This window comes from Triticum urartu, chromosome 3A, assembly GCF_056163025.1.
Source record: "Triticum urartu cultivar PI428250 chromosome 3A, HENAU_Tu73, whole genome shotgun sequence".
Classification (NCBI taxonomy): domain Eukaryota; kingdom Viridiplantae; phylum Streptophyta; class Magnoliopsida; order Poales; family Poaceae; genus Triticum; species Triticum urartu.
In genome coordinates this window covers 540,671,482-540,679,223 of record NC_141875.1, presented here as the reverse complement: position 1 = coordinate 540,679,223, position 7,742 = coordinate 540,671,482, and positions in this window count along the sequence as shown.

Genomic DNA, 7,742 nt, shown 5'->3' with positions numbered 1-7,742 from the left:
GCATCAAGATCTATAGAGATAGATCAAGACGCTTGATATATTTTCAATTAGTACATACCTTGACAAGATTTTGAAGTAGTTCAAAATGGAATAGTCGAATAAGGAGTTCTTGCCTGTGTTGCAAGGTGTGAAGTTGAGTAAAGACTCAAAATCCGACCATGACAGAAAATAGAAAGAGAATGAAAAGTCATTCCCTATGCCTCAATCATAGGTTCTACAAAGTATGCTATGTTGTGTACCAAACCTATTGTGTACCTCACCATAAGTTTGGCAAGAGGGTACAATAGTGATCCAGGAGTGGATCACTGAACAACGGTCAAAAATATCCTTAGTGGAATAAGGAAATGTTTCTCGGTTATGTTGGTGACAAAGAGTTCGTCGTAAAGAGTTACGTCGATGCAAGCTTTAACACCGATCTGGATGACTCTAAGTCTCGATCTAGATACATATTGAAAGTGGGAGCAATTAGCTAGAGTAGCTCCGTGCAAAGCATTGTAGACATAGAAAATTTGCAAAATACAGACGGCTCTGAATGTGGCAGACCCGTTGACTAAATTTCTCTCACAAGCAAAACATGATCACTCTTTGGGTGTAAATCACATAGCGATGTGAACTAGATTATTGACTCTAGTAAACCCTTTGGGTGTTAGTCACATGGAGATGTGAACTAATCACATAAAGATGTGAACTATTGGTGTTAAATCACATGACGATGTGAACTAGATTATTGACGCTAGTGCAAGTGGGGGACTGAAGGAAATATGCCCTAGAGGCAATAATAAAGTTGTTATTTATATTTCCTTATATCATGATAAATGTTTATTATTCATGCTAGAATTGTATTAACCAGAAACTTAGTACATGTGTGAATACATAGACAAAAAGAGTGTCCCTGGTATGCCTCTACTTGACTAGCTCGTTAATCAAACATGGTTAAGTTTTCTAGCCATGGACATGTGTTGTCATTTGATGAACGGGATCACATCATTAGAGAATGATGTGATGGACAAGACCCATCCATTTGCTTAGCATAATGATCGTTCAGTTTTATTGCTACTGCTTTCTTCATGACTTATACATGTTCCTCTGACTATGAGATTATGCAACTCCCGAATACCGTAGGAACACCTTGTGTGCTATCAAACGTCACAATGTAACTGGGTGATTATAAAGATGCTCTATAGGTGTATCCAATGGTGTTTGTTGAGTTGGCATAGACCGAGATTAGGATTTGTCACTCCGTCTATCAGAGAGATATCTCTAGTCCCTCTCGGTAATGCACATCACTATAAGCCTTGCAAGCAATGTGACTAATGAGTTAGTTGCGGGATGATGCATTACAGAACAAGTAAAGAGACTTTCCGGTAACGAGATTGAACTAGGTATTGAGATACGGACGATCGAATCTCGGGCAAGTAACATACCAATGACAAAGGGAACAACATATGTTGTTATGCGGTTTGACCGATAAAGATCTTCGTAGAATATGTAGGAACCAATATGAGCATCCAGGTTCCGCTATTGGTTATTGACCAGAGATGAGTATCGGTCATGTCTACATAGTTCTCTAACCCGTAGGGTCTGCACGCTTAACATTATGTGACAATTTGTATTATGAGTTATGTGATTTGATGACCGAAGTTTGTTCGGAGTCCCGGATGAGATCGGGGACATGACGAGGAGTCTCGAAATGGTCGAGACGTAAAGATTGATATATTGGAAGGCTATATTCGGACATCGGAAAGGTTCCGAGTGATTCGGGTATTTATCGGAGTACCGGAGAGTTACGGGAATTCGTATTGGGCCTTAATGGGCCATACGGGAAAGGAGAGAAAGGCCTCAAGGGTGGCCGCGCCCCTTCCCCATGGACTGGTCCAAATTGGACTAGGGAAAGGGGGCGCCCCCTTCCTTCCTTCTCCTTCTCCCTTTCCTTTTTCTTATTCCATGTGGGAGGTGGAATCCTACTAGGACTAGGGAGTCCTAGTAGGACTCCACACTTTGGGCGCGCCCTATGAGGGCCAGCCTCCTCCTCCCTCCATCCTTTATATACGTGGCCAAGGGGCACCCCATAGACACACAAGTTTATCATTGATCCCTTAGCCGTGTGCGGTGCCCCCCTCCACCATAATCCACCTCGGTCATATCATCGTAGTGCTTAGGCGAAGCCCTGCGATGGTAGCATCATCATCACCGTCATCACGCCGTCGTGCTGATGAAGCTCTCCCTCGACACTCAGCTGGATTGAGAGTTCGTGGGATGTCATGATACGTCTCCAACGTATCTATAATTTTTTATTGTTTTCCATGCTATATTATATCTTGTTTTGGACATAATTGGGCTTTATTATACACTTCTATATTATTTTTGGGACTAACCTATTAACCAGAGGCCCAGCCCAGGATTGATGTTTTTTTGCCTATTTTAGGGTTTCGCAGAAAAAGAATATCAAACGGAGTCCAAACGAAATGAAACCTTCGGGGACGTGATTTTCGGAACGAACATGATCCAGAGGACTTGGACCCTACGTCAAGCAATCAACCAGGAAGGAACGAGGTAGGGGGGCGCACCTACCCCCCAGGCGCACCCTCCACCCTCGCGGGGCCCACGTTGCTCCATCGATGTACTCCTTCCTCCTATATATACCTACGTACCCCCAAACTACCAGATACGGAGCCGAAACCCTAATTCCACCGCCGTAACTTTCTGTATCCACGAGATCCCATCTTGGGGCCTTTTCCAGAGCTCCACCGGAGGGGGCATCGATCACGGAGGGCTTCTACATCAACACCATAGCCCCTCCGATGAAGTGTGAGTAGTTTACTTCAGACCTACGGGTCCATTGTTATTAGCTAGATGGCTTCTTCTCTCTTTTTGGATCTCAATACAAAGTTCTCCCCCTCTCTTATGGAGATCTATTCGATGTAATCTTCTTTTGCGGTGTGTTTGTTGAGACCGATGAATTGTGGGTTTATGATCAAGTTTATCTATGAACAATATTTGAATCTTCTCTGAATTCTTTTATGTATGATTGGTTATCTTTGCAAGTCTCTTCGAATTATCAGTTTGGTTTGGCCTACTAGATTGATCTTTCTTGCAATGGGAGAAGTGCTTAGCTTTGGGTTCAATCTTGCGGTGTCCTTTCCCAGTGACAGTAAGGGAAGCAAGGCACGTATTGTATTGTTGCCATCGAGGATAATAAGATGGGGTTTATATCATATTGCATGAGTTTATCCCTCTACATCATGTCATCTTGCTTAAAGCGTTACTCTGTTCATTTGAACTTAATACTCTAGATGCATGCCGGATAGCAGTCGATGTGTGGACTAATAGTAGTAGATGCAGGCAGGAGTTGGTCTACTTGTCTTGGACGTTATGCCTATATACATGATCATACCTAGATATTCTCATAACTATGCTCAATTCTGTCAATTGCTCAACATTAATTTGTTCACCCACCGTAATACTTATGCTCTCGAGAGAAGCCTCTAGTGAAACCTATGCCCCCTGGGTCTATTTTCCATCATATTAATCTTCCAATACTTAGTTATTTCCTTTTCCATTTATTTTACTTGCATCTTTATTTCTCTTTATCATAAAAATACCAAAAATATTATCTTATCATATCTATCAGATCTCACTCTCGTAGGTGACCATGAAGGGATTGACAACCCCTTTATCGCGTTGGTTGTGAGGAGTTTATTTGTTTGTGTAGGTGCGAGGGACTCGTGCGTGGCCTCCTACTGGACTGATACCTTGGTTCTCAAAAACTGAGGGAAATACTTACGCTGCTCTGCTGCATCACCCTTTCCTCTTCAAGGGAAAACCAACACAGTGCTCAAGAGGTAGCAAGAAGGATTTCTGGCGCCATTGCCGAGGAGTCTACGCAAAAGTCAACATACCAAGTACCCATCACAAACCCTTATCTCCCGCATTACATTATTTGCCATTTGCCTCTCGTTTTCCTCTCCCCTCACTTCACCCCTGCTGTTTTATTCGCCCTCTCTCTCGCCATCCTCCCTCTCTTTCTCTATTCACCTCTTTTTGCCCATTTCTTGTTTGCTTGTGTGTCAGATTGCTTGCTTATCACGATGGCTCAAGATAATACCGAATTGTGTGAATTTACAAATACCAACAACAATGATTTTATTAGCACTCCGGTTGCTCCTCTTACCGATGCTGAATCTTGTGAAATTAATGCTGCTTTGCTGAATCTTGTCATGAAAGATCCCTTTTCCGGCCTTCCTAGTGAAGATGCCGCTACCCATCTAAACAACTTTGTTGATTTGTGTTATATGCAAAAGAAGAAAGATGTGGACAATGATATTGTTAAATTGAAGCTATTTCCTTTTTCGCTTAGAAATCATGCTAAAGCTTGGTTTTCGTCTTTGCCTAAAAATAGTATTGATTCGTGGAATAAGTGAAAAGATGCTTTTATCTCTAAGTACTTTCCTCCTGCTAATATCATCTCTCTTAGAAATGATATTCTGAATTTTAAGCAACTTGATCATGAACATGTTGCACAAGCTTGGGAGAGGATGAAATTAATGATACGTAATTGCCCTACACATGGTTTGAATTTGTGGATGATTATACAAAATTTTTATGCCGGATTGAATTTTGCTTCTAGAAACCTTTTAGATTCGGCCGCGGGAGGAACTTTTATGGAAATCACTTTAGGATAAGCTACTAAACTCCTAGATAATATTATGGTTAATTATTCTCAATGGCACACCGAAAGATCTACTAATAAGAAAGTGCATGCGATAGAAGAAATAAATGTTTTGAGTGGAAAGATGGATGAACTTATGAAATTATTTGCTAATAAAAGTGTTTCTTATGATCCTAATGATATGCCTTTGTCTACTTTGATTTAGAATAATAATGTATGTTTGGATGTGAATTTTGTTGGTAGGAATAATTTTGGTAACAACGCGTGTAGAGGAAACTTTAATCCTAGACCGTATCCTAGTAATTCCTCTAATAATTATGGTAACTCCTACAAAAATTCTTATGGAAATTTTAATAAGATGCCCTCTGATTTTGAATCTAATATTAAAGAATTTATTACTTCACAAAAAAATTTCAATGCTTTGATTGAAGAAAAATTGCTTAAGATTGATGAGTTGGCCAGGAATGTGGATAGAATTTCTCTTGATGTTTATTCTTTGAAACTTAGATCTATTCCACCTAAGCATGATATCAATGAGTCTCTCAAACCTATGAGAATTTCCATTGATGAGTGCAAAGAAAGAACCGCTAGGATGCGTGCTAAGAAAGATTGCTTTATAAAAGCATGTTCTTCTAGTTTCCATGATAACAAAGATGAAGATCTAAGAGTAATTGATGTGTCCCCTATTAAATCTTTGTTTTGTAATATGAATCTTGATAATGATGGGACTGAATATGATCCACCTTTACCTAGAAGGCGTTCCAAAAATTTTGAGTCTTTAGATCTTGATGCTAAAATTGTTAAAAGTGGGATTGAAGAAGTCAAAACTTTAAATATCGATGAACCCACTATTTTGGATTTCAAGGAATTTAATTATGATAATTTCTCTTTGATAGATTGTATTTCCTTGTTGCAATCTGTGCTAAATTCTCCTCATGCTTATAGTCAAAATAAAGCCTTTACCAAACATATCATTGATCTTTGATGCAATCTTATGAAGAAAAACTTGAGTTGGAAGTTTCTATCCCTAGAAAACTTTATGATGAGTGGGAACCTACTATTAAAATTAAAATTAAAGATCATGAGTGCTATGCTTTGTGTGATTTTGGTGCTAGTGTTTCCATGATTTCTAAGACTTTGTGTGATTTGGTAGGTTTCTGTAATTTTGATGATTGCTCTTTAAACTTACACCTTGCGGATTCCACTATTAAGAAACCTATGGGAAGAATTAATGATGTTCTTATTGTTGCAAATAGGAATTATGTGCACGTGGATTTTATTGTTCTTGACATAGATTGCAATCCTTCATGTCCTGTTATTCTTGGTAGACCTTTCCTTAGAACGATTGGTGCAATTATTGATATGAAGGAAGGGGATATTAGATTCAAATTTCCGTTAAGGAAAGGCATGGAACACTTCCTAGAAAGAAAATTAAATTACCTTATGAATCTATTATGAGAGCCACTTATGGATTGCCTTCCAAAGATGGCAATACCTAGATCTATCCTCGCTTTCATGCCTAGCTTGGGGTGTTAAATGATAGCGCTTGTTGGGAGGCAACCCAACTTTATTTTTATTCCTTGATTTTTGCTCCTGTTTAGTAATAAATAATTTATCTATCCTATGTTTTGGTTGTGTTTTTTGTGTTTAATTAGTGTTTGTGCCAAGTAGAACTGTTGGGAATACTTGGGGAAAGTCTTTTTAATCTTGCTGTAAAAAACAGAAACTTTAGCGCTCACGAGAACTGATGCCATTTTTATTTGGAAAGTGATATTTAGTTAATTATTTTTGAAGATGATTAATAGATTAATTCCTCACGTCCAGAAATTTATTTTAGAATTTTTGGGGTTCCAGAACTTGTGTTAGATACAGATTACTAGAGACTGTTCTGTTTTTGACAGATTCTGTTTTCCGTGTGTTGTTTGCTTATTGATGAATCTATGGCTAGTAAAATAGTTTATAAACCATAGAGAAGTTGTAATACAGTAGGTTTAACACCAATACAAATAAATAATGAGTTCATTACAGTACCTTCAAGTGGTGTTTTGTATTCTTTCGCTAACGGAGCTCATGAGATTTTCTACTTTAAGTTTTGTGTTGTGAAGTTTTCAAGTTTTGGGTAAAAGATTTGATGGATTATGGAACAAGGAGTGGAAAGAGCCTAAGATTGGGGATGCCCATGGCACCCCAAGATAATATAAGGACACCTAAAAGCCAAAGCTTGGGGATGCCCAGGAAGGCATCCCCTCTTTCGTCTACTTCTATCGGTAACTTTACTTGGAGCTATATTTTTATTTACCACATGATATGTGTTTTGGTTGGAGCGTCTTGTATTATTTGAGTCTTTATTTGTTAGTTTTCCACAATCATACTTGCTGCACACACCTTTTTGAGAGAGACACACATGATTCAGAAATTGTTAGAATACTCTATGTGCTTCACTTATATCTTTTGAGTTATATAGTTTTTGCTCTAGTGCTTCACTTATATCTTTTAGAGCACGATGGTGGATTTATTTTATAGAAACTTTTGTTATCTCATGCTTCACTTAGATTATTTTGAGAGTCCTACAAAACAGCATCGTAATTTTCTTTAATTATTTTAGGCATTCAGGATTAATAAAAAATCTTATGAGTGTGTTGAATACTATGAGAAGTTTGAAACTTGATAATTGTTTTGAGATATGGAGATGGTGATGGTGATATTAGAGTTGTGCTAGTTGAGTAGTTGTGAATTTGAGAAATGCTTGTGTTGAAGTTTGTGATTCCCATAGCATGCACGTATGGTGAACCGTTATGTTAAGAAGTCGGAGCATGATGTATTTATTGATTGTCCTCCTTATGAGTGGCGGTCGGGGACGAGCGATAGTCTTTTCCTACCAATCTATCACCCTAGGAGCATGCGCGTAGTACTTTGCTTCGATAACTAATAGATTTTTGCAATAAGTATGTGAGTTCTTTATGACTTATGTTGAGTCCATGGATTATACGCACTCTCACCCTTCCACCATTGCGAGCCTCTCTAATGTCGCGCACCTTTATGTGATGAAGTCGGAGCATGATTTATTTATTGA